We start from the raw sequence: 27,540 nt of genomic DNA on the forward strand, positions 1-27,540 counted from the left end.
TCCCTAAAAGCACCTTGCTCCAGAGGCTGGGGACTCACCGACGTCCCGCACCGCCTCCGTTTCCCCATTTCATGGGGCAGCTTCTCCGCATGACCATGGTTTCTTTGCTTCTCTTCGGGCACCAAAATGGTCCTAACCCCTAAGGCCCTTTGGCCTCTCAAACCGGAGAAAAGCTTTTCCTCGGCCTCTGTGCCGAGCTGCACGGAAAGGAAGGAGAAGCTGCACCAGTGTCAGCCGGATGCGAACGTGAAAAGACAGGCGATTCTGAAGTGAGAAATTACAATCAGAAAAGTCCCTCCTTTTATCTTACACATTAGAGAAAAGGAAAAAAAGAAAACCTGAGAATAAAGAAGAAATCATCTCAGCTTTCCTGCATAAAAGGGCAAAAAGCAGCTTCAGCTACCAACTTCATTATTTTTGCAGTCTTACAACTTACAGCTCAAACAAACTGCTCTCAGTTCTAACATTTGTTTCTGGTTTCAGACTAGTAGAAATCTAATTTCCTTCTCCCCAAGAGCAAATGTCAGCACAAGCGGGATCTGAAATTTGTTGCTTGACACCTGCAGCAAAGAGCTAAATTGAGAGTAATATTTCAAAGAGGTACTTGGGAGGTATGCGCTTAAATTTGGTTAACAGACAAGCAGGCTTGTGTATGTTTCTCCTGCATACTGCCTCTAAAACATATCCCCCATCACCCTGGATTGACGTAAGACAAAGGAAAGGGAACTGCGACAACCACTCTGATGGGAACCTGCAGTTTTAGGAAACTTCGTAAGTCTGGCTTCAGAAATGAGTTTTATGACTTTACACTTCTAAACACGCAGGCCAAAAGAGCCTGCCTAGCTTTTACATCACTTGCTGGGCTCACAGTAAAAACAAATAAAATGAATGTCCAATTATTTGTGACTCAGGATAATTCCAGATTAAAACCCTGACAGCTATACGCAGTTAGCATCCTCTCTCCTCCTGACCTTGCTTCGGCATCTGGACTCCTACACCACTGCGGGCAATCTGCCTGTGAGTTTTGCAAGAAGAAATCAGCAACCAGGACTGGCTGTGAGCTACTAACTGCAACCCAGGGATTTCTGGAGAGTTTATGACATCCAGCATCCTGTGAACAGGTATTCAGAAAAAAATCAGTATTTCGAGGTAGCAAATCAGGACATCTCCGTAATGATATTTATTGATATTTATTCTAGCTGATCTGTAAAACGCACTATTCCAACACAACGGTTGGGCAGCGCAGCATGTGAACTACCTCTAGTTTGGTACCTCCCTCCAGCCTGAGAAAGCAGGCTCACTCCTATCCTATCCGGACCTGACTTGGTGGAACAGAAGCTCACAAATTCACTATATTTCATTGCTTAACTGGTATGGCTTGTACAATCCTTTCGGTACGAAGATTTCTCATTTGGGGAATGGGTTCCTGAGCTGGAAACTGATGATAATTTAAACTACACTGGCAACTTCTGTTCGAAAATGTCAAAGTGCATTTTCAGTTGTCACATGAGCCTGAACAGACACGTATCTTATTTATATACAAACAAATGCACACTCAGGACAACCGAGACATTGAAATGTAAGCAGGGAAGCAGGTAAGATTAAAAATCAAATTGCCTGCCTTTTTGTCCTCTGCTCCAAACACAGAAGTACAAGAACATCTACGGCATTTCAACTTAATAGAGCATAAATGATGTAAATTAACATCGCTTCCACAATGCGAAAGAACAAAGCAAACCTAAAAGGATGCGACAGATCTTAAATCGATCTAAATTGGCATAGCTCCATTAAAGCCATAGGGACCAAGGTTGCGATCCATTTGTCTTCAATATAGAAATGGCAATATTTGGGTAGGCGAACAGTTATTAGAAATTCGACTGGCATGGAGTTTCTTTAATCTTAAAATCAAGTGATGTCTCAAAGGCGCTAACTGGAAGATTGCCATTACTTTCAGCACCCTCTTCTAAAGCTGCTACAGAACCAATAATTAATGCAAAGGGCAGATTATGCACATGCAGTAGTACAAACATATTAAAAGTTCTGATTTAAGTAAGAAAAAAAGATTGCCTGTAGCCTGCCACCCACAGGGACCATTCTACTATTTTTAAGTCAATTAGTTCAACGACTCTCAAAAGTTAGCCCTCTCTACCCTTGTTAGTGGTGACAAACAGAGTTTACTGCACTTATTATTCCTTTAGCAGCTCGTTAGAACTGGAATACATTAGTGTCGACGGATCTAAAGGTCATTTATCATCAATTTCTTTAAATAAAAAAGACAAAAGCGATCTAAAATCTGCAGAAGGCTTGCGATTACTGTCAATAGGATGACTTAGAAAATGGAAACAAATCCCCAGCAACATCTGTATTTGTTGATCATTACTTCAGAATTAAAAGAAAGTGGGAATCACTGTTTCCCAGCTCACCCTGAAAAAACAAGATTATTACATTCTCGTAACTTTCAAAAGTGGAACACATTCAAAAACCAAGAGGACGATTCTCAGACACTGCATCGATGAGGAGCACTGATGGACCCAGAGCAGGAAGAGTCTGACTGACCGATGTTACGAAATGCAGTATAATCTTATAAGTGCCATGTTGACCGTTAAATCTGGTTGTTTTCCAGGATAGTGACTGCACAGATCTAGTAAATGTCCACAGAAACCATAAATTTCATTCTTACTCACTTGCACTGGGCTTTTCCAGAAGTGTTGTATTATGATAAAAATCACCAGATGCATTTTAGGAAAAATAGTTCAGCTTTCTGCATGAAAAATTAATCATTATGTATAATTACAACGTAATAATAGAAATTACCGGATAAATAGTCTCATCAATTCCTATAAGGAAAATGCCTCTAGATGCCTTTAGTTGAAACTAATTGAGTTGAACAGGAAAATAGTCTGAAAGGCTGAAGAATTTATCAGAGAATGACAAGCTTTTTATATATTTTTGAACTATTTTATGATTTCTGTCCCATGGGCATAACACTTTGTGCTTCATTTTTTAAAAAACCTCCACAGAAATATTATCATTACCTCTTAAATCTTACAGTAATTTTTCATAAGGGAAACACTTTTCACATTTGGGGAAATCTTTAGTACATAAAAAAAAAAAGAAGACTTAAGCATGTATGCATTAGACTGGAAAAATACAACAAAACATGTATTTAAAAACAGGAGAACGAAACCAAATGGAAGGTCTTAAAGCCTCAGTGCAACAAAGATCCTACCCAAAATGGATCAAGGAAAACTGTTTATAGCCTACACCTGAAAAAAGAGACTATTAAAAATATAGATATAAATAAAGACTGGATAAAAGACCCTTTTCGATATCCATGCAGACCAGCGCTAGCGTGGCTCTGCATCATGAGCCCTGCCAAGGTGAGAAGGGAGAGCTGAGAGAGGAATGCCAAATGCCCACCACCCTAAAGGGCACGAGTGCCCTCTCCCCTTGGTTAGCAGCAGCGGAGGGTAGCTCAAGGTTCACAGCCAGCGTGTGAAAAACTGGCAGAGGGCTGAAGTGAAGCAGAGACACGTCCTCTGAGAATCTGGGGACCTCCGAGAGCACCGCTGTGTCCCACCGAAAGCATCCTCTGCAGGCAGGAGGAGGCCAACAGGCAAGAGGTGATTTACTACCAAGTTCCTTTCAGTCATAAAACACGATGCTTTTTGCCAAGGCTGGGATTTTACACTTGACAATTTAGGTTAGAAGCAAAGAAAGGTGATCAAGTTAATGCAAGTTAACAATTTACAGTTCCTCACCCGAGCACGGTAACCTGTCACTCCCAGCACTCACCATTTATAAGGGAAACACTTTAACTTGCAGCACAACGCTTTAACCTCATAACTTTATTTCACGCAGACTTTTTAAGCAGCATCATAAGCCATTTAAAATGGAGCATTATGGAAACACCCGCAATTTTTTTTCTATATGGACAAATTAGAGCCATTGACAGTAGCTTCTAATTTTACTCAAACCTAGGCAGGTCAAAAAGACAGCTTTATAAAAGCATTAATGCTTTCATGCTCTGAATTAATGTAGAGAAGCCTCAATTAGTCAACTTCTTTCCTTAGGGAGAATCTCTCGTCTCTCTGTTTATTTTAATTAAATACCAAACAATGTCACTAAAACGCATTCCCGGCACAGTGCGGGAAACAAGGCAGTTAATCCCACTTTTTTTTTTCTTTTTGAGGATATAAAGACAAATGCATTCAGAGAAAGAGATAACTGCTTTTAAAATGCAGAATTCCTATTCCCTACCTAATATAATAAATTGGAAACCACCAATACATCTAATGCATATTTATGAAAGGCAGCATTTAACTGCTCTGTAATATCCAGAATAAAACCCCGTAGAAGGTGTGCGCAGCTTATTCTGAAGGTGGTCTCACAGGTACGCAAGAGCAAAGGCGCAGACATGGCAGGTCAGGTGTCGGGCGTGAACCACCAAACCTCTTTGCTTGTTATGGACTAATGATGAAGAATGGCGAAGGTCCCCACACGGGCACCCGCTCCCACGTGCACACGGCGGCTCAGTGCTCAACACCCCACACAGGCGAGACCATCGGCGTATACGGTAACAGGTATACTACGTTCTACTGTTCTTGAGTATTCCCTTTAATTTCATTTAAAAAAATAAATAAATAAATGTTTGTTGTTCTCAATAACGGTTTGAAAAGTCCGCTTTTCAAGACAAGTAGTCCGAGACATTTTACAGGGCCCAAGTGTTCAGCATTATTAATGTTCTATAAGCTTTTTCATCGTGTCATTACTAAATAAAACATCAGCTGAACCCTTCTAAAGTTCTACAGATATATGAGGCAGTTGTTAGCTATATTTATATGAGACATTTCTGCCTTGCTGCTATAAACTATCCTTACTGCAGTAGATTCTGATTCAGCACTTCGCGTTCAGGTGTAAACTTCATGCAAAAAGGAAAAAAAATCTGGTTTGTTCATTTCCTATAGAAACACTAGGGAAAGTTGTGCTTAATTAACTCGGGTGTTAATACATTAATATTGTAAAAGTATGCATCCATACCTGATAAATAGCTGTAAGCGATACGGGCCAACATAAGGAAATTAATAATAAGGGGTCCCCTGTAGTTAAGGCAAAATTACTGTAAGCGTTGCAAAGACAGGTACCATTTTTCCCTGTCCTTAAGCCACGTCTGGACACCGCAGGTGCTTGGGGAAACAAAGGCAATGCCTCCAGGCCATAGATACTCTGCAGCAGAGGCTTCCGCTGGAGGAGAGGGAGGTATAGGTCCTAATCTACCAAGCTGGTGGCAGGGGACAAGGTGTAGCTCCCCTCCTGCCTGTGTCATCTTTTCAAGGGCATCCTGCAAGGATTTCCTTCCCTTCCGCTTCCCTTCCCCAAAAGTACCAGCCACAAGAGGACAGAGATGAGGATACATGAAAACAAAACACTTGCCACCCATTTCAAAGGAGTGAGAGGGCCAAAAGGAGAATAAATATAGATCAAAAGAGGGATGAAAAAGAAAACAACAGCTGAAAGAACAAAAAAGAACAGCTAAGATGGCAAGGACAAATATTACTTATTTATATATGCTGAAGACCACTTTCAATAGCAAATAGAGAAAGCCATCATGGGTTATAATCCCTCCCCTCCAAATACACATTTTCTGATCTGGCCAACCAGCCACAGGGCTCTCCCCTTTCCTACCTCCCCTCCTCTGCCGGACCGCTGAGGAAAAGGGAGAGGAATTTTCTTTCTCTTACGGACTGCTGGTTTGGAGTAGAGACGGAAGACAAAGGGCAATGCTGGTAAATTCAAGACAGAAGGTGAGGTGCCCTAAGCTAATAAATTCAGAATTAAAGCTTTTTTCTTGTTTCAGATCATATTTGCAGAGCTCTGTGCAGCAGGAAATCTCCCAAGACACAGCTAAATGTGGCTCTGCAACGAGACATACACGTACGAGTTAACGGTAGTAAAATCCCCAACTCCGAATTCTTAAACGCCCCAAGTTTAGTTCGGACCAATTTTTGAATTAAAGCCTTTCTGCATTTCGCAGCAATCTTGCTAACGGAAGCCCACTGGCCACGGGCTCACATCCAAAGTACGTTAACTTCAGTTCTGAAACCCGGGAACTGCGATGTTAGAATAGAGCGAGGGTCCAGTATCCTTGGCAGTGCCAGATGCTTCAGAACAAGTTCGATTAAATTTTGCTGCTAGCAAGATTAATTCACATACTAATCAACTCGGCTGAAACCAAGATAGTGGTGAGTTCTAGACCAGATTTTGACCCTTACTGTACAATTTACAGCACGGGAAAATAAGAAAGATTTCTTCTGACCGCAACAGATGATGCCCTGGAGCAAAGCGACTGATAAAAGATTGGCACGCAGCGCTAATTTCATTTAAGCCAGTGTATCCAATTTGGTGTTTTGATCTTTGGGGATAATGTTACAGGATAACATTTTCAGAAGTGCCCAGGCAACTTTAGCCTTTTGGCTCCGCTTGCTTTCAGCTGGGTTTAGACACTACATCACCCAGGGACATTTGAAAACTTTGCCAATGCACTCAAAGCTCTAGCCACAAACAGAGGCAGCCAGGCTTTGCACTGTGGGCTCCACAGGGCTTTTTTTGAGGGAGGAGAAGCGGCTTTTCTTTCCATCCCTGGTTCGCACCGATTTTTCACAGTCAGCGGAGCAGCAGTTGTCACACCTCCATGGCTTCACCCCACTGCATCAGGAGAAACATAGGAAATGTCAGTCCTTGCTCCTCGTCAGACTCCTAAGTCCCCAGTTTCGCTCCTCTGTCCGGTTCCAGAATGGAGCAAACACACTCCCACTTCCCAAAACTTCCCAAAAGTTAGCGGGAACTTTCCCTAGGGCAGCCTGGCGTTTGTTTTTTCCAGCTCCTCTGCTGGCATGAAGAGCTTTTAATAGGCACATTGTAGAGGCAGAATATTTCGTGCTTAGTGCAAGTACAAGAAATACATCAGAAATGCAGGTCAGTTAATTTTGAGCACTATTTTTAATTACAGACACTTCATTATTTATTTTGTACTCTGATCAGGTTATCAGGATGATCCATCCCTCGTATAATTAATTAAATTCTGTTGGCATAATGTAACATTTCAAGTCTCTCTTACTGCTCATTGTGTGGCCATATATGTTACCTCATCTGTTTGAATCTTCATTTCCTTGGAATTATAGGCTGTTTATTGTCTTTAATTCTCCCAGATTCTGTTCTCTGACTTTTCTTTTTACACTGCATTCATCCCAGGGCGTTAAAATGGCACACCCAGAACACCGCCGCCGCGTGTGTCACTGATGCACTCCCGGTTTGGAAAGTACGTGCCCAGTTTCATGGATGGGGAAAAGCTCTCTTTTTCAGGTGGAAACAGACTGCTAAATCTATGCAGATGGACTGTTTTCTTCTGTGGTAGAGCAATATGAATATGGATATCCAGCTGCAGTGCTTAGGTGTAATCAGGGAGGGAGATGCAAAAACACAATGACAAGAAGGTCAATATATTTTGGTCTAATAACAGGTCCTATTGTTGGTGCAGCTGAAAAAAAGAGGTGAAGGGGAAAGGCAGGCATTAAGAGAAATATATGTCAATAATTATTTCATTCCAGGAAATGTGATAATTGCGTATGCACAGAGTAGCCACCGGAGACCAACTGTAGAAGATACGTTGATTGGAAATGCATTAAGCCAACAGATTAATACTCAGTAAATATTGAAAAGATGTATTAAATGATGCATCAATTAGAAGAAATACGTAATTTACGTGCACCGAAGTATTCCTAAAAGAGGGGAAAGCCTGCCACGTTCACACATGCGCACACCTCTGGTTGCAAGTATACTCACAGCCAGCCTGTGTATGTAGACGTGTTAAATACAAACCGAGGCACCAGAGGAAGCTCAGCACAGGAAGACTCAGCTGCAAACAGCCAAGACTTGGGATTGCGTGGCCAATGCCATGGTGTGGCTGTTGCTGTGAATGGCAGCAGTCCTGGGAACAGCCCCATCTTGCCACCGCCTTCGCTGAGATGTCGACAGCCAACTCTATGGCCTGCGGTGGACACAAGGAGCTCAGTCCTATGACCTTCTCTTTGGGCCATCGTACCCAGTCCCTCCGTTTCCTAGCAATCCCCCACTACGACCTCCTGCACGTGCACCACACATAGAGGTGTAGGGCATCTATGTTGTACTGCTGGTGAATACAGCTTTTTACATTGGCACTGAACACACTGTGGCTGCAAGGGAAGAGCGGGAGGCTTGAAAACAAGCAAACGTCTTTATTTGCCCCTTCACATGCCTATTGCCACAAGAGAAGTAAAAACCAAGGCACTCCAAGGTACAAAAAAGCCACAGTTCTTTTAAATGTAAAGTCTCTTCTCCGGGCCTGGATGGACAATTGAGAATGATATCGCCACAGCATGAGCCACCACATTCCGCATTTTACCAATTTCTATGCTGCATCTGAATCCTGATAGACAAGAAATATGAAAAGATCGTACCAAAAGCAGAACCTGTTTTAAAACACTGAAAGAATTAGCAGCATCGCTAGTCCATATGAATCTCCAGTGCTCATTCATGCACCACTACACATAAAATCTGCCTGCTAAGTGCTGCAAAAGGCTAAATTGTTGACAGCAATTTACAATAAATCAATTCATTGATCCTTCCACCGTTGAACCAACATACATTCCCATACAACTTCAATTAGCCCTGTGAACAAACTGACACCTGGCAAACAGAACCATAAATTACCCTTTGATGTTATCACATCCTAAGTCGAAGTACACAGGGGCTTGTTTATTTTACTAGCTGATCCACATTCCTGAGTATACTTTACAAGAAAAAAAAGGAACGAAATGCACTATTAACACCTTTGTCTACGGGACACTTCGCTTCGTAGCTGTTAAAAAGTCCCTAGTCCTTTCTTCCTTCGAAAGGAAGAGAGCAATAAGGAGGTGTCTGAAAGGACCGCCACTGGAAGAGGTGTGACAAATATTATAACATCATAAAATAACAGAAAACACTGAGGTGTTTTCTCAGCACCCCTTCTAGTCAGCAAATACATAATGAAATGCAAAAATGGAAAAAAAAAAAAAAAAACCAAAACGCTGAATGGGGGGGAACGTTTGAAATGATAACAGGCAACAAAGCACGCGATTCAGAGCCCACAGCCAGGAGAGTGCTGGAGTCTGCCACTAAATCATTCTTGGGGAAAGCAGCCCTTAAGGGTCCCTCTCTTTATCTGCAAACTCTCATAACAGCAATTCCACTGAGTTTGGAGTAAATCACTTAATATTCAAGAGATATAAAGTCCTTTAATAGTGTGAAGTAATACTATAAAATATCACGGTTGCACAAACAAATCAATAACCTGAATAAGCGAGAACAGCCAAAGACTGAATCAAGGAGATGAGAGATGGCAGTCCAACACAATGAAACAATCAAAATGTGCTATTGATATTTCTGAAGCTCTTATGTTCTGACAAACAAAGGCCCAGAAGGTCTAAAAGTTTGGAGTCGACATTTGAGGCTTTCACACTGAATGTTAAGTGAGCAAGTAAGTTATGAAGCCATGACTCAGCTTTCACAATGACAGAAAGTTTCATCTATGTTGAGTGCTCTCAAATCCGTTCCTAAATCATCCATGGTGATCGCTCCCTAACCAACATTTTGAACAAGTGCTGTTTAAAAAAAAAAAAAAAATAGAGTCATTTGGAGCAATTTTTTAAAAGCATTTAAGTGTTACAAATTCTTGACCTATACCCAGGATTTTATCCTTTCTCTGCTTTGTTTTCTCAAGTTCACTGTCAAGGAGCCTGAGACATCAGGGATCCCCATCATGCCCTGGGTAGATGTTGCAGGTTTTTCACTCTCAATCAAATCAGCTTCTGGCACAGTTTAGCATTAGATTAAGTGTATCTTGCAAGATAAACGTAATGCACTCAATAATTGGTAGCATATTATGCTAAATTTGTTAAGAGAAAAGCAAGCAACTAAAGCATTAAAACCCACGATATACATTGAAGATTAATAAATAGGGAGAGTAATTAACAGCATACGCTGCTAGATATATTCCAAGTCTAATTGACGGAGAGGACAAAGTGACAGACAGACACACTACTTCACCAACACTTCAGAACCAGAATTTCTCCTCCAGGACAGTGTGTTCTGCAAAACTCAGTGCCAATGAAAAGTACAACTTTAAAGATTTAGCTCAACTATACGATACCCTTGTTTTTTGAAAGCCCAACTCTCTTTTAGCTTCCAGCTGAAACAGTGCAGGCCAGACCCTCATCTGCAGTTAATCAGCGTGGCTCCACCAAAATCAACAAATCTGTGCTATTTAACACTAGTCCAAGAACTGACCCTTATGTTATTTCCCAGCGTATTGTCTTCAGTTGGGACTGCAGATGTAATTATTTTGATTCTGGCATCTGAAATATTTGATCAAGAGTGAGTTAATTAGGTTACTGCCAGTAGAGTGTCTTAAACTCCCATCATTTTTGATGTTCGCTAAAACAATACATATTCCGCAGCTGAGTAAATATTTCTGTGGGGAACGTAACGTATGAATTGGTTCTCACTCCAGATGTAGATCACATTTATACAAATTTGCACTGTGGCTTTGATGTGAATCCTGTCATCCTCTGGTCTGTAATAACTGAACGCCTGTAGACTCCCAGCTATACCAAGAGCGATATTCTAAACTTCTGTAGTGCCTTGTTCTATTTAATGCTTTATACACATTAATGAACTAAGCCACAAGGATCCCCGTGGGGTAAGAATTATTCCATTCATTTTACATATGGGAAATTTGTGATGGAGAAAGATAAAGCCACTTGGCAAGGCTGTGCGAGAAGTCTGGAGTAAAGCTGGAGAGAACTGCAATCAATACATAAGAAAAGTTCCACCCTTACTGAACACTGAGAAATGTTTGCAGAATTCAAGTGACATTTTTAAATGTTGATAGGTAAGACCAGTGTGATTCCATGTTAAGAGCAAGAAAGAAAAAGTTATTATGTTATTTTGCTGAACGAGAATTAAATGCAGTGCATAGTTATTGAATATGAGAAGATTTTTTTTCCCCCAGCAAATCATTTTCCCAAAAGACTTGAACTTATATGTATTGGAATTTCCTTTACTGGGGAAAAACGTCTCCCTTAGTGCATCCAGTAACAAAACAGCACAAGGAATAACTATTCTGGGTGGAACTTGCTGGCATTCATTAACAGTATTGGCTCAGATGTATGGCATTTCTGCAAGTGCTTGGAAAAAAAAGGGGCGTTTCATCACTGACAGCAAAGGTAGACCAATCCTGAGCTATTTTTAAAATCCTGCCCTCTGTCACGATATGCCGAAGTACAACAAAAGCATGATTCACCAATCGCCCCGTAAGAAATCCAATTTTGATACACAGATTGCATTTCCAAGTTAAATAGCGCAAAAGGATTGCAGACAGGTATTTAAGAAGATGCTACAGATCATGCGGCTGATGTCAGACAACGTTTTCAAATATCGATGGTTAACTTGACAGTCAGTAAGACAAATAACTATCCGTGCCATTAACAGCTGTGGCAGCAGAATGAAATGCTCGGGGAGCAAACCACCCTTGACTCCAGAATGGCTCTGACTTTAGAGATGAGTATGACAGTGCGTTTGAGAATTACTTTTGGAAGGACTACCCTATCATTAGCCATACAGGCCCAGGCTCGGCGCGTGTAAGGACGGCATTGCAGATGCTGATTCAGGAAAGCTTCCTCCTTTGGGAGGGAAAAAAAAAACCAACAAGCCGCACCAAGCCAAAGTCAATGGGCTTCACCTTGTGCCTTTGAAGAGTTTTTGATGGGTGATGTACTAAGTGCCAATGTCAGTGTTCCAACAACACAGAAGAAAATGGCAACATCATTTATTTAAGGAGCAATAAGATTAAGCAAAATAGACTTTCTAATAAATACCTTGCTCTACCATATACAAAAAACCCAGCCTGTATACCAGATTGAAGTAAAAAACTATTGAATGTTTTAATTACTAGGTAATAGTCTCTCTTTAGTATGGAACTGTCTCTTTTCCTGACTAATGTTCTGTATTTCCAGTGGAAATATGTCAATTTATTGAAAATGAGACTCTGGTCTTGTACATTTTCATATTTCAGAGGTCAATTTGCATATTAATCACGCACCTCTTCTCTTCTATATTCCACAATATGAACAAGTTCATTTGCAAAATGTGGTAGAAATTGACAATTGACATAATAGTTTCTGTTAAAAATACAAATACATGAACCCTGTCAAGTTACAGCGTAAAGCAGATCATCTTTCTTCTTGGCAATGCTAATTTGCAAATAGGGTAGTCATGAAACTGCCAGAATTCCTGGTACAGGCAGGTTTCAGAAGAGGAAAAATGGAAAAAGTGGAGAAATAAAGATGCTAGGTAACACTAGAAAGCAGGACAGGGCACAGAGAGTAAAAGATGGAGAAAAAAAGATGCGGAAGGATACACGTGCTAACGAGAGCGTGGCAAATGAAGGGGAAACGGTAACAGAAACAAGGCTGATGTTCAGCACAGAAGTAAGGACCTCAGAAATAAAAGCTATTCCTTGACTGCTAAATTTTGCTGTTATATAGAACCAAATAATTCACTAACGTTCCCTGCTCTGTAAATAACTACTTGCAAATGTGTGCTTTCATTTTATTTTTTTTTTACTAGCTCTTCCGCTGGTGATCAACATTGGACAGACCTGGCTTTTCTTCTAATGCTCTTTTCTGACAAAACCATAGAAAAATAAAATTTGGAGGTTTTTTTTTTTACTCATTCTTCAGTGACACACAAAAACACTAACTGCTCATAAAACACTAAAAAGAAAGCATCGCAGGAGAGTTCTTGCATGGCTGAAAATAAAACCTAAAATCACATCAAAAGTGTTGGCCCAAAGTCATTTTCAGTGAACCACAACTGTTATTTCTCATGCCAGCTGGGAACATAAAGAGATTTTATTAATGCATGATTTCTGCGTTTACCTCATATTTCTAACTCGGAATAAATTAGAAACAGACTTAAAGGCCCCATTCCACAGCATGAAGTAAACAAATGTGTTTTACTATATATGCTTTGCAGAATGAATTAAATTCACGCAGCATTTGTTCTACTTGCTCACAGCAGACAGCTTTCATTCTGTGCAAAAGCCTGGTAAGAACAACAGACAACGCAGTGAAGGCTGGCACTTAACCTTTAAACAAAGGCAGCCCCATCTACTTCTGCCTCCTCCCAACCACTGCTGGGTCACTGCACTGAACAGCAATGGAACTAACTGCATTTTTTGAACAGCGAATGTGCTTCTGTGACCGCCAACTCTAATGTCTATTCAGCATCGTGTTATCAGGCAAGAACACTGATATCTCAAAATTTAACAACAATTTAACGCGGGAAGAAACATGGGGATTAAACTCCACTCCAGGCAGAAAACAGAAGCGGTAGAAGAGTGGGGACGTGGTGGCTGCCCGCTGCCCAGAGCTGGTTATATCTCATCCTTAACAGTTTCATCTCATAGCTTGTTCAGAGAAGGACTGTCCCACAGGTCAACACATGTGATCTGTTAACATTACCTAATGAGAAGAGCTTCCACTTTTATAAGCAAGCTGAAATGCTCGTGACCTTTTTTGGGGGTCCTCTGTAAGTTGAAGTTGGGGGGGTGGGGGGGGAAGCACTGCTGTTCCCAAACTCAAACCCACCAGATTCTTTTTTCTTTGTTCAAAAAGGAGCACCAAATTCTGCTCCAAATTCAACCTCATGGATCTGAGGTCGAACTGAACTGAAAGTTGGGTCAGGATCAGGCTGAAGCTTCTGTCTTCTCTCTAAAGAGAAGGACCCAAAGAACCACTGCACATGCTTCTCAGGCCACTCTTAGCAGCCGCTAGATCCACCACTGGGACAAGTGCTGCAGGAAAGTATAGCTCAGAAATGCAATAACTACCTTATAATAACATGTGAATTGCTTCTGTGAATGATGAAAGTAAGTTACGCTACCATCAACCACATTTTTCCCAATCCAGACTTTCAAAACATATTTCTATCAAAGAGACTAACTGATGATGCCTCTCACTGTAATCAAAAGCAACCACCACAGTCCATATGCACAGGATGTCTAGCTATCAATCAGGTAAATAACTTCAAAAAAATTTCATCACCAGAATGGATTTCGGATGAAATCCCTAAAAGGGAGCTAGCAAGTCATTTTTACGCACACCGTTTTGGTATTTTTCCTGAGCAACACATCACTCTTCCAAAAGACCCAAAGAAGTCAATAAAGTTGAACTAAACAACTTGAAAAAAAATACACTCATTATCTTACACCTGGACCAAAATCACCGAGGGTAAGTAACTTCTCTGGAAGATTTACTTGAAAAGAAAGGCTAAAAGGACCATCAATGCTCAATTCTTTTCTCATTTGCTGTGGGGAATATCTTAAACGTCTTGGTGCATATCCAATGGAAATAAAAGCAAACTCTTACTTAAGCTAGAGCATGAGAATCAGTTTAAATTCAGAATTTCTCCATTAATTGTGGTTTACAGTGAGACCTTAAGAATATACGCAACGAACAATATGTCGCCTACATGGCAGTTACTATTAAGTAAAAAAACGTACGGAAGAATTAATAAATGTGAGAAACAGAGGTGTTTGAAGTTAAACACACAAACGGTCCTTACACAAAATACATTTCCCTAGATGTTTTAATGACAATTTTTACAGACATATGGGATTTTTAGTAGCATAAGCACTTTTCCATAAAGAAGTCCTTAATCAGATTTCCCACACCTTCATTTCTGTTTCATATCAGTTTTTAACATCAATGACAATAATCTGGCTAGACTGGTGAAAGACTAGATTTGTATACTGGGGTGTCTCAATACGAGTTATTAATTTACTGACAGCAATTTATGTTCCAAAGGAGATCACGGAATCACGGAATGCACAACACATAAGAAACATAATGACATGATATAAAATAAGACGAAACATTAAATCTTGAGTTAGCCCCTCTGGGATAAATATATTCAGATGTTCTGAACGATTAATGAATCGGGTCATCCATATAAATCTCTCATTTCTTAAGTGGAGTGTCTGTTTAGGTCCCATGTATGCTGCCTTTATGAATAATGGAAAGGATTGTATATCTTGTTCCTTCACACTGCGCCGGACCTGGTGTTTTCACTGACAGGGATTCTACTTGCAGCGCAAACAAAATACATCCTAAATGCAAAAGCAAGCACATAATAAAAAAAAAAAAAAAATCCATCTATAAGCACAAATTGGAAGGAAAGATAATCACATTTTTAGCAGGCACATCTTAAGGTCACTGAATTCAGGTGTTAAGCAAATGTTTTAAACAACCTTTCATTACCCTGTTACCCGTATCCCTCCTAATCATCACTGGCAAGCTCCTGAGAAGGGCTAACCTGCCCGTCCTGTTAAAAGTATTGTGAAAGCCTAATGCCACTCATTCAAATCAATATCAGGTTACTGCACATTTCGAAGGCAGCACTATTTTTCTTGGAGGAAAGGAGATGGCATCTTTCAGGTGTATGTAACCTTTTGACCGCTGCGTGTGTCCAACCAACAGGCTCAGCAATACAATTAAGTTAGTGAAATGCTGTCAATCAGAGAACGTTTCTATATACAACCGAGGGGCAAGAGGAACGAGGGGGCTTGGGTACAAATTCTGGCTCCAGTTCAGGAGAGCACTTTAGCATATTCCTGAGCTAAGCACTGAGGGTCTTTAAAGCCACTGGACCATAAGCGACTGCTTAATTACAGAATTAACTATGTTCAGAATTCACTCCAAACAGCTTGATCTTGCAGCAGATAAACACTCCCAGCTGCCATTATATTGAGAGTTGTTAATGCTCGGTGCTAAAGCGGCTGAGAAGTTTGGGAGTGCACGTGCTAGCTGGAAACCACATCTCCGGCGTTACGGAAGAGAGACGGAGCTGGGCTACGGCTGAAGGTCGGTTGTGCTCCTTCCCTTAAAAAAAAATTCAGCATTTTGAAATGTGGTACACCCCCTTTTATCCTGTCAAGATAAGAAATACAAATAACCTCCAGGGTAAACCTACAGAAAGGTGAAAAACGCCGACAGAAATCCAAAATGAGAAGAAAAGTTTAAGATCGTAAAGTAGATTTGAAAACATCATTCTCTGTGGCCAGGGTAGTTTCTGTGAAAAGTGGATTGTAAGTGTTTTAAGTGAATTCTAATGAAAGACGCCTTTTCAGCCCCACCTTGCTTTCAGCCGCATTATTTCATCATTATTAGCGTTCAAGTTTATTAATTGTCCATCGCATGCCTAAAAGTACTTTTGGGGAGCTATAATAGCAGCACTTTCTGTGACGGAGGGAAGACTTTGTTAGCACTTAGGCACTTGAAATGTGTTAAGTGGTTTGAGAGTGGTGCAACTTGAGCCCTGGGTGAAACTATAAGTAGATTCCAGAATATCTGACAAGTAGGATTTAGATACACAAGTGTAACAAGCGTACACTAATGCAGATGAATGTCAAAACAGAAAGGAGATATGTCACCCTCAAAATGGCAGAATTTTTTTTAACTGCTTAAAACTTTAAGAATGCATATTTGATTGCTCATTACAGTGATTATTGTTACAGAGTTTAAGTGCATTACACTGCCTCTTTGCAAGATTTTCCATCCAAACCATTCAACTGTCTTTGTTTTCTGTTTAAACAACATTTAAATTATTTAACAGAAAGCTAGTGCAGTCTGGCGACCGGAAGTTCAAAAAAACCAAGCAGAACTTCTAATGAATAAATTGTGGGAGCAACTGGAAAATTGTAGGGCTTAAAGAACATTACAAGTCTCATTTGAGGAAAAAAATCTCTTCAAAGAACACTATTTATCATTTCAAACACATTTCCTTGCCTGCTGAGGAAGGAAGGAAGGAAGAAGTCTGAGATCTTTAAGACTGAGCAAGTGGATAAGATTTTGTTATGAGAATAGATTGCACAATTGGAGTAGCCCCAGACTCAACCTTCGAAGCTCAAATGTTTCCTGTTGACAATTTACGTACATCAGAGAGCCCAAAAACTTAGTACACAACAGCAAAAAGTAGGACCAGAAATCCAATTTTTTTTGAGTACGTATACATCTTTCCCCCCTTCTTCATGTATATCCATTATGCCATAAATGCATTAACCTGCAAGAAGATGCAGTCTGTACCCTAATTAAAAAAAAAAAATAAAAAAAATCAAGAAGTTTGCCGATAGAAATAATGGCAGTAATGTGATACATAGGCATGAATCCCCAAATTAAAATTTTATTTTCCATAGCTTGCCTGAATAGGAATCCTTTTAAAAAAACCTGTCTTTAACTGTGCAAAATGAACTGTGAGAATCTGGCCCTCCATGCCTGTTAAATCACTGACACTAAGACAGGTCAAGGAAAAGGTAAGGCACAACTGAAAACGATCTGAGGATACTAATTTACAAAAGATGGTTTCCATCTATTTTCCCTCATGGATTTCTTGTTAATAATTTACAGGAACTATAGCTGAAGTTCTGTATGCAGTATATTCCACACAAGCGTACCACATTACAAAATCTGCTTCCATTCTAGGAAACATTAATGAATCCAACAAGGGTTGCTCATTTTACATGGAAAGATAAGCTCTCAAATTACTAGAAAGTTTCAAAATAGAGGAAACTTTTGCAGTATATGTCCACGTCTTCCTCCTAAAACCGTGGGATTACTTTTCCACAGAAGTATACCATCTTGAGTACCACTGTGAAATTCAGCCGCGGCGCTGAGATAGCTTTCCTAGTCAAGTAAAGGTTAGAAATTTTCCAAAAAAAATGGCATTCACACAGATGGCAAGATGTAAGAGATTTACTTTTAGATTCCTCGTTTTTCAGTTATTTTGAGTACCGCAGACTTGGGTTCACAAAGAGTACGACGCTTGACTTTTCCTAATATTTCCCAAGTATATACAAAGCAGGTAGTGCAGGTAGTGTAATGGCATCGTCGAGTTCTTTGCAATGATAAAATTTACTTTTTCTCTACTTGTAAGATCTAGTATTACTCCAAAGAGATGTTTATTCAAAACATTTCTGTTCTTCACGAGTAGAGATTTTTAATCTTTGTAATCACACAGTTTTTCAACTTAGGTTGCAAGGAAATCAAAGGAAATTTTATAAGTGTATCTATAGTCCCATAAGTTGACGAACAGCCAGGTGCTGAGCACAAATCCAATGGATACTGTAGTATCTTACTTGGCCCTTATTCTCAGCAGGCCTCTATGGATACAGCTTCAGGCAGGTTTGTAGGAACTAAGGATTTGTTGTTTACAAATTAATATTTACATTAAGTCTCTTCAATTTTTACTAGCTCATAATTTATAGGCTGGAAAACAAATGATCATCTGATTAAATTTAGAGACCGCAGTCGCCATTCTATTAGTGTCACTACTGCAGCCAGAAGGACATCATCACATTATTAGTAAAATGTAAATATTTTAAAATATTCATGACTGGAAAGAAGAGAATATAAATTAAGCTTTACTGTGTGTATGCAATGTGCAGGGCATTACTGTTTGTCAGTTTGCTGTTGACAAGCCAGGACACTGACAGGACAGGCCCTTGACTTGCAGCACGCGACTAACGGTGCCGAGTCTCCGTCCTCCTTGTTTCTACTCTTCACAAGACGGCCGTGCCATTAACGCCAGTCCTTCGGGAGTCTGACGAATATTTGACTTTGTGTCTTATTATTTGCTATTGGAGTTATTGCTGAGCTATTCGCTGTTTCGGTCATGTACTGGACTTCCTGAAACACTGGGGTGTGGGGCCCAGAGGACACGGCCTAGCCCGTACAGAGAATTTTGCACAGCCACACTACGTGTGTTCAGCACTTGGGCCGGGTTACTTTGCAAGGCAAGCCTAACACAAAGTACAGTAAAATGATATGAATGCGTCTTCAATGAAACAAAACATCTTTTCCTTTAAGGGGTTTTCCTGAGGAAAACAACTAGATTTAATGATGCTTCCGACGAGTCTGGGAAACAAAAAGGACCGAGAGCCTGAACATTGCTGAGGAAAGCCAAAGGTGGCAGTAACAAACCCACTGTTTCCACCATTTCTCCCTCTTGGCCACCACGATGAGTGCCACACTTGCCGGGACGGCAGCTGGCTGCGGCTTACCCCGAGGCAGGCTGCAGGGAGAGCTGCGGCTCCCGCCCGCAGCACCCACAGCTCAAAGGGACACCTTGGAGGCTGGTCCCGAAGCCTGGCCCTGCTGAAAGGCCATTTTTCGCATTTGGTGGCAGTGTTTGGCAAGTCTCTCACCATCCGCCTCACCACCCTCCGCAGCAAGCCCAGATGCCAAGCACAGCCAACGGCATTGGGGAACTGATCCATCACGAGACAGACGTGGGGAAAAACGATGCTTTTTCAGCTGTCAGGCATGCAAAATGGCTGTCACAAGAAGCTGTGCTGGCCAAATGGGTTTTCCCTTCAGTTTGAAAGGTGAGATCTCCGTCCAAAGCGGAGACCTTCTGCAGGGTATTCCCCGCAGACGGCTGGCTACAAACCCCGCTGCAAACGGCACAGCAGCTGCACGCAGCCTGCTCTTTCCCTTGGTAATACATGCAATCTGGGTAGCTGGCTTTGAAGGAATAAAGAAAAACTTGCCGAGCTACAACCTGGCCTTTTATTTCTTTATATGTACCGTGCACTGTACAGCAATAGCAGTTTTCACTATCGGCCTCCCTCAGTCAGGGCTTAAACCAGACGCAGCAGATCTTCCATTTCACTTCCACGGGAACTGCAGAAAGCAGCAATCCTACCCTGGGCTTGTCACACATTTCCGAATGTTAACCTGCGCGGTTCTGAACACGTGCAGAAATGGCGGGTGTGTATTTGAAAGGAGGCTGCAAGCCCACTGCCAGCCCCCCGCTGGGCCGCAGACAGCACGGCCGGCCCCACGAGGAGCTCTGCACACGCTCGGATCCCGACCTGATGCACGGAGGACGATGGGGCAGAAACACCACCGAAGCGGGAGTTGTCTTAGTTCTCTTTTATCCACCATGACTTCCTTTGCCTCTGTGCAGCCTGTTTGCTTTTCACAGCTGTAAAATTCAAGCAAGGGACAGATTTATTGAAACTTCAGATGTCTCTCTCAAACAAACCATTTAAAGACGTGTTCTGATATGGCATGGTATCAACTCAGTAACGTTCCTTCAGCTCCTAGAGCTTACCTACTTTGGGTAAATGAGACAGACTACCCACAGCTTCCCAACAAAAAATCCAAACTCTTTCAAAGCCTAGTGTTGCTATGATAAAATGCACATGATGCAGGGAAGCCTGTGGAGCCCCAGTTACTCGGATGAACCTTTATTTTAGAACCAGGCAGTAATCAACAGTTATCAGAAGTGACGTCTCCTTGTTATTGCTCTTTGCTTTTTTTTTTTTTTTTTCAGGCACCTGGGTTTGCCTTTTGTATGATACCGTCAGCTGTAGAGGAAGTCACAGTACTTACAGGCATCTTTACTCTCCCTGGACATGAATACATCCTAACAGTTTAAAAATTCTCAAATCCTAGGTAAACCTTAGTCCTTGGAGCATCCTTCTGTGCTCTTACCTATGGCCTATCATAGAACGAAAACCCGCTTCAAAGCGAGTACAACACTTCTCCACAACAACGTACTCCTGCTGCTTTTAAAAGTGGGTGATGTGAATTTGGGACCATGCTGAAGCCCGTGGGATGAGCCCCCAGGCCCAGGTGCAGTGGGATGCGGGGGATGCAGCGGAGCACATAGGGCTGTGGCAGCTCAGCTCCTTTCCTGCGCCAGAGCCTGGGGCTGACCCGGGTTGTGCTGTGGCTGTGGACTTCACGGGCCCTACAAGGCTGGGAAATCAGCTCTGGTATGACTGCGCATCCAGAAATGGAAAGTAACAAAAGCATATGAAAAAAAATGAGGAAAAAAGCAGCATCTGCAGCAATTCAAGTTCTCCTTAATGGTGACCTCAGGTAATAGTCCCAGGACGCTCGTACACAGAGATATAGGACTCTCCGGCACAAGAAAGTCTTCATTCACTGTTTGCTTCTGGGTTTGGTAGACTAGCGTTCTCCTGAGAAGAAAGGGCAGCTGTTTTTTACCTCATTCAAGAGAGCTGTGGCTGAATTACTGAACCACGATCCAGGGGTTTGTGTGAAGAGAGAGCTCCAGCCCACAAAGCAAGTTTAAAAGGGGTGGGGACCCCTGAAATCACGCATTCAAACCCTGGCAGGGCTGCCTCAAGCCTTCAGCTTTCTAAGCCAAGCAAATTGCAGAGGTTGCCTTTAGGGCATGGGGTCTCCCTCACCGAGATGAAAGCGAGAGAAAGGCGGGGGGGGGGGGGCTGCCAGCCGCTTCCGACACAGCCCTGTCAGACCAGCCGCATCCCACCCGCCCCGCACTCTCCAACTAGGAGCAAAGTCGATTCCTGTTCTCCTGGGTACTTCAAATGGAGATGGAGAAATCATTAAAAGATGAGAGGGATGGGGGGAAAGTAAATACATGTTATTCCCAAACTCTATTCAGCGGTAAAGAACAAAGATGAGTAAATCTGAAGGTTTTATGCTCTTTAAAGCCAACGCTGGTGTCCTCCAGACTCTCATAAGCTAACCCTGGTGTTCCAAACACAGTCATAATATACCTATACATTACCCCTTTTGTCACTTCATCTGAATCATTAATGTCACGATGAAGAAAACAGTCTTACTTCCTAGGTAATTACTGTATATCTATTAAAATGAATTAAGTCTCTATTGAAAATGCTTGTTTGTTCCATATCCATCCTGTTAATGTGCGTCTTTTCCTTCGTTATATCTGGTAAAATGTCAAGCCCGCTATGTTGGGGAAATCAATAATTAAATAGCTTTACAGTAATTACTCCAATAACACACATTCTTGCCACTTAACAACACAAATTAAATCCACTAAATTAAAATTTACACTAACAGACAATGATGGGCCTGTCAAGCACTAGCCCTCAAAGAGCGTCTAGACCGGTCAGAAAGTCAGTACACCGAGCTACAAGTCTCCCGCAAAATATTTCACAGAGTATTTTATTTGCTCATCTGTCTTTATCGTCAGCGTGTTTCAAGGTACAAGAGGCGAGTCAATACAAAAATACAGCAAGCAGCAGCTGTAAGGAAAAGAGTGTGCTTTTCTCATCTGGCACAAACAAATTGAAATCATTTGCAAATAATTTCCGTGTAGCTGACCTCCCTGCACCTGATCCAGTATTTACAGCAAATGTCTACAGAGAGACAGACGTAATATGAACATAATTTGTAATATATACCTACAAATAAAATATTTTCATATGCTTATTTATTTATAAATATACATTGACTGCTTTGACAACATTTATAATCAGATGCATAAGATACTAGGCATTTCTCTTATTTCAGGAGGTTTTTTTTTTAAAAAATGAACCAAACACCGCTCATTTCATTATTTATCTGAGACTTAATACTTTGGGGCATTCTAACTGAAGAAAACCAATGTGTGCAAATAGGTGCAGCTGCGGACAGGTAGGCAGATTCATCCTGGATTACGCTAAATGCTCAAATTACAATAGTTCACTCCACCATTATTAATTCCAGCCTATAGTGGAGATTGGTGGCAAATTTTTAATACCAGGGGTTGATGGACACAAGCCACAACGGAGTTGCACAGCTAAAACACGGAAGCCTGTGCTCTCCAGCCCACTTTGACTGGTTCCTTACTCCAGAGTCACCCCAATGCAGCCTCGCACTAAAATTGATTTGGGATCAGAAAAGCTAATTTTAACATCCATCGTTGCCGTCCTCTGTCTCCCCGGTGCCGGAGTGAGGAGAAAGGCGGGCAAGGAGCCAGGAGTGTCAAACCGCTGCTTTCCAGGGTGGCAGAGACAGAAACTATGATCTGGCAATCCAAAATATGAGGTATCTAGAGTTTTGGTGAAGGACCAGCTCCAGACATTGTTTTCCTTTAGGCCAAATTCTCTATCCAAGGAGTAATTTTAATGGCTTAGTCATATCTGATATATATATCTGCTGATATATGAACATTTTCAGATTCTCATTTTAGAATAACCAATATTTTGGCCTTGCCTACCTCAGGGAAAACTCATATAAAAAATAAATAAAGTCACAGCATAGGCAAGAATCCTGCAATTACTTCAAAAAAAATGTGACACAAGTATACCGTATTCAAACCTACTCTCATTTTAACTATCACTTCTTCACAGATTGTAATAGGTATCTGTGCCCCACACACAGAGCTAACCTGCAACCCCAAATTTCCCAGTTGCACTACGTTACGTAGTAACATTGTCTTGATTTTAATATTATCATATATATGGAACTATTTCATTTTTTGAGCATCATTACCCAGGCTCGAGCACGGAGCACAGACGGATGTAGGAGTGACTTCAAGTGCCCTGTTCAGCGCAACGCTGCTCGCAGGGAAGCTTTGCGACGCGTTCCTACAACGAACTGGAGATCTGAGCCCACAGTTATTTAGGCTTTTCTCTCATTTATAGCAAAGATTAGATACTCTCATTTTTTTTTAGTTCAGCTAAGCCACTGATATTCAATTTTTGCTGAGGAGTTTACAAAATAATCGCTTGACATTTCACAAAATATCACAGTATTCTTCTTTATTAAAAAAGCCTTGCTCAAGCCTTAGGTACAGTAAATGGATGTACTAGACCAGCGCCGCCTGAAGACCCAAGGCTTCGAACCCACACACCCTTTGGGGAGCCAACCACAATTCCTTCTAATCTTTTGACTGTACCTTCACCAACGATGACTGAGTTAATTTCAAGGCCGCTGGTTCATGCAAGCATATACCAGATCATTTTACATGTAGACACGTAAAAATTTTTAGGTGAGATCAAGTGGAACGCAGAGAGAGAAGGCAGAGCTGCTATCCTGTCTTTACCACTAGAACCTTGCTATCCCACATGTTTCTGGTTTCACTCCACGCAGGACCCCCGCTCAAACTTAACAAGTCTGTTTTGGCAGTGGGGAAGCGATTCCCCAGAAGAGTCGGAGTGGGCTCTGCTATCATTGAACCTGAAGAAAGCGCTCTGCATTAGGGTGACTGATCCTTGAGACGAGGGAGTTTCAGATGCTAAGTGTACTTTCAATATCACACGGGTCAGGAAAGGCTAAGAGGTGTGGAAGAGACCAGAGAGGAGAGTAAAGTGTAATCACAGGGACAAAGGGGGGGAAAAAAGAAGCAAAAAGATCAGAGATATCTGCTGTGAAAAGCACTGTGTTATCTACTGATGCTTAACATAGCTATCACACAGAGCACTGCTCATATCTTTTTTATAATACATGTCTTTTTTCTTTGTGTGCTCCAATTTATATTTAACAAGACCTTTCATTCACCCTCTCTGCACCCAAATACTAAAAATAAAAAAATCAGAAAGCAAGCCCCGCTGGGACTCAAGCTAACACTTATATACTTTTGATGTTAGGGTAAAGAGACCAACAAATTCATGGTCTCTTGACCTAGATGGGAAGCACTGCTATTACGCTGAGGCAGCATAGGAAAAAAAGATAAAATGCTTTCCCTTGAAACAGCCATGAAATAATGCCGACTTTGCTGTGTGCTAAGCGTACAGCTACTGCTGCTCTGGCAAATGCTGGCGTGTTTTTTTCCCCACATATTGCTTCACGAGATACAAATTAAAAAAAAAATCCAGGAAAACACTTGCAATGAAGCTGAAGTTGAATTTTTTTCTGCCTTTTGAGTTTCGTTGCTAGATAGATGTTCAAAATCTCCCTTGACTGCATCTGTGTTCATCTAATCCATTATTCTCACCCAGATTTTAAACTGTACATTAATTAAGAGGATATGGCAGCAGCTTCTGAACTGGTGCCCTGATTGTATTACAACTGGGAAATGGGATTGTATCAGCCTTCAAAAAATATAAACAGTGTGTGAGATTTGTGAGTTATGAATTATCCATGGATACTAAATTAACAACAGATAACCGAAATGTACACTTTTCATCATATTCATCCACAACAGAAAAAGAGAGTGCCAAACTGCCATCAGTTGCATGATATTCAAAACAAAAACATACTTTCTGGGTGTCTGATATTTGTGTAACATATCGTGCCAGTTGCAAGCTATCTGTCATTTTGGGTCATGCTCTCCCTTCTCCAGATAGAGCAGCCCTCTCTGCCCATCCGCACTTACTCCCAACAGAAACGGTCATTACTTCAGAAGGTGAGAGTGTCTTGCTGACTGTTGTTCTAGCCAAAAATATCAGAAGTAGTCACGGACAAGCACCTACAGCAGCAGAGAGGTGATAGTAAAGACTGCCATACCTGTATATGCATGTACAGGACAGAACTGAGACTCCTGGAATCATGATTTAGCCAACTTGAGAACAGTTTACTCAGTCACAGAAGAACTCTTTAATATTTATAGAAGCAATGGACAAAGACAACAATTGCATCTCATTAGCTCTTTAGATAATGTTTATTCCAGAGCTGGGAATAACCATATGTTATTGCCCTGCAAACGAGCAATGTAAACCCGAGGCGCTGAGTGCAAATTCCCTGGCTATTTAACTGAGCCAGTTCCCAAATCCTGGTCTCGTGTCGTTGCCCTGGGGAGCCCTCCTGACACATGGCCGAGAGGCCCATGTCCTCAGCTGTGGCTCGATGGGCTGGAGCATGGCATCAAAGCAAGTGGCAGGAACCTGGCTCAGCCTTCCCCAGCATTTGGCACAGCCAGAGTCCTACCTAAGCTCAGGATCGCCAGAGCTCAGCCCCGTTCTGGTGTCTGCATGCAAGATGCCAGTTGTTCGTGTCAGCCCATTTCCCAGCATTGTACCCAAATCCCAACCAGTATCACTGAGTGCTAGAGACCACAGTGCAGCTTCTTGCTTTGCCTAAAAAGAAAATTTTCCAGCAATTTTTGAAATACTATGGTTATACCAAAAATTAATATACCTAGAAACACAGAGAACATTAGTGAATGTTAAACTTCTAAAAAAAAAAAAAAAAACAAAAAACTTTTTTAAATTTTTCCATATTTTCTGTGCATTTATTTAGGGTACGCATTTTCCAAGTGTCAAAACAAATACTAAATATGAATCATAATTAAACCTTGTGATGGTCCTGCAAGACGTAAATATCTGACATGGCGTGCTCTCAGTTTTTATATTGGTAAAGAATACATTTATTTTTTAACTACACGACGTATTTATTTCAGATGCAAAGGAAGAAAAGAATAACGTGTGCTCACAAAAGCACGCCAAATCTATACATTTGCAGTCCGCAAGTTGGTGGTTATGGCCGGTTCCCAGTAAGGGGATTTGTGGGGTGATAGCCTCCCTAGCCACAGTGTAGGGTTATAAAGACCAATGAAAGAAATTCTTTGTTCAAGCCAGTTCTTAAAAATAACAATCACAGAAAATGCAATCTTGCTTCTTATATTATTAAGCGGTCCCTTCGAGCAGTGGGATGGAGCTGTAATTTTTTCTAATTAAAATATCATTATTACCCTACGCGTACTGTTTAAAGGAGCTTGAAAATGTCAAGATTTCTGAAGAGAATCCCTTATTCTTTCTGCCTACTTACCAACTGCAAACCACGCACAGCTTTTATATCGCCAGTGAACACCTAAGATTCATTCAGTCCTAGTGAGCAGCAGGCTTATACTGACTGTCCAATTTTTATAGTTAGATGAATATTTGGGTAATAGAGTTTGTCTGAAGCCAAATTAGAAATCAAATAAATGATAATATTACACGTAATCATTTTCTGTGGCTGATAGCTTAATAATAAGGACCCATTTTAATGCTATGCCAACTCCATAATGCCACAAAATTGAATACATCGAAATGCATACCTCCTCTATTATATTTAGTTAGCAACTTGCTAATACTGTTCATCTGTTCCGGTATTTTCCCAAAAGCCTCTGCTTGGAACAGGGCATTATTTTATGATTCAAAAACAGCAATAATAAAAGGAGCAGCTGTTAACCTCCGCAATCACAGACCAGATGCAGCTATAAATGCATAAAGTATACATTTTTTTCCAAATTACTTTTTTCATTTCTCTCCTTTTGTTGAAACCCAAGTTTGGATACACCAAGATGTTGCCAATTAATCTAACACACACAGCAGAATGATCACTTAGCTCTAAGCAGATTATTCATATTACACATTACATCCCCATTCATATTTACTCTACAGCTTTACATTTGGACGTAGCCAATAACCTCATTGGTAGCATTAACTGCTCTGATATTTATAAATCCAGATCAAACAGGATGGACTGCAGTGGGAATCCACTGAACCATCAAAACACCACCGGGCTTCACACTTCTACTTTGCTCGGTGGTTTTATCAAATCTCTGCCAAGAACATTACTTCTAAATGTCAATTACCGAAAAAGGTTTATCCAGTGTCAGAGTCACCGACACATAAGTCATTCTAAAATAACTACTTGCCTCTCATTTTAAACAGTGTTTAAAAAAATGCTGATGAGA

The 27,540-nt window shown here is 41.1% G+C and overlaps 1 protein-coding gene across 6 annotated transcripts in view; it reads right to left on the reverse strand.

Annotated features, from left to right (window-relative positions):
- Window positions 1-27,540, reverse strand: part of MACROD2 (mono-ADP ribosylhydrolase 2) — an 890,626-nt gene that overhangs the window by 113,449 nt on the left and 749,637 nt on the right. The window lies entirely within an intron of this gene.

Source organism: Larus michahellis, chromosome 3 (assembly GCF_964199755.1).
Source record: "Larus michahellis chromosome 3, bLarMic1.1, whole genome shotgun sequence".
Taxonomy (NCBI): Eukaryota; Metazoa; Chordata; class Aves; order Charadriiformes; family Laridae; genus Larus; species Larus michahellis.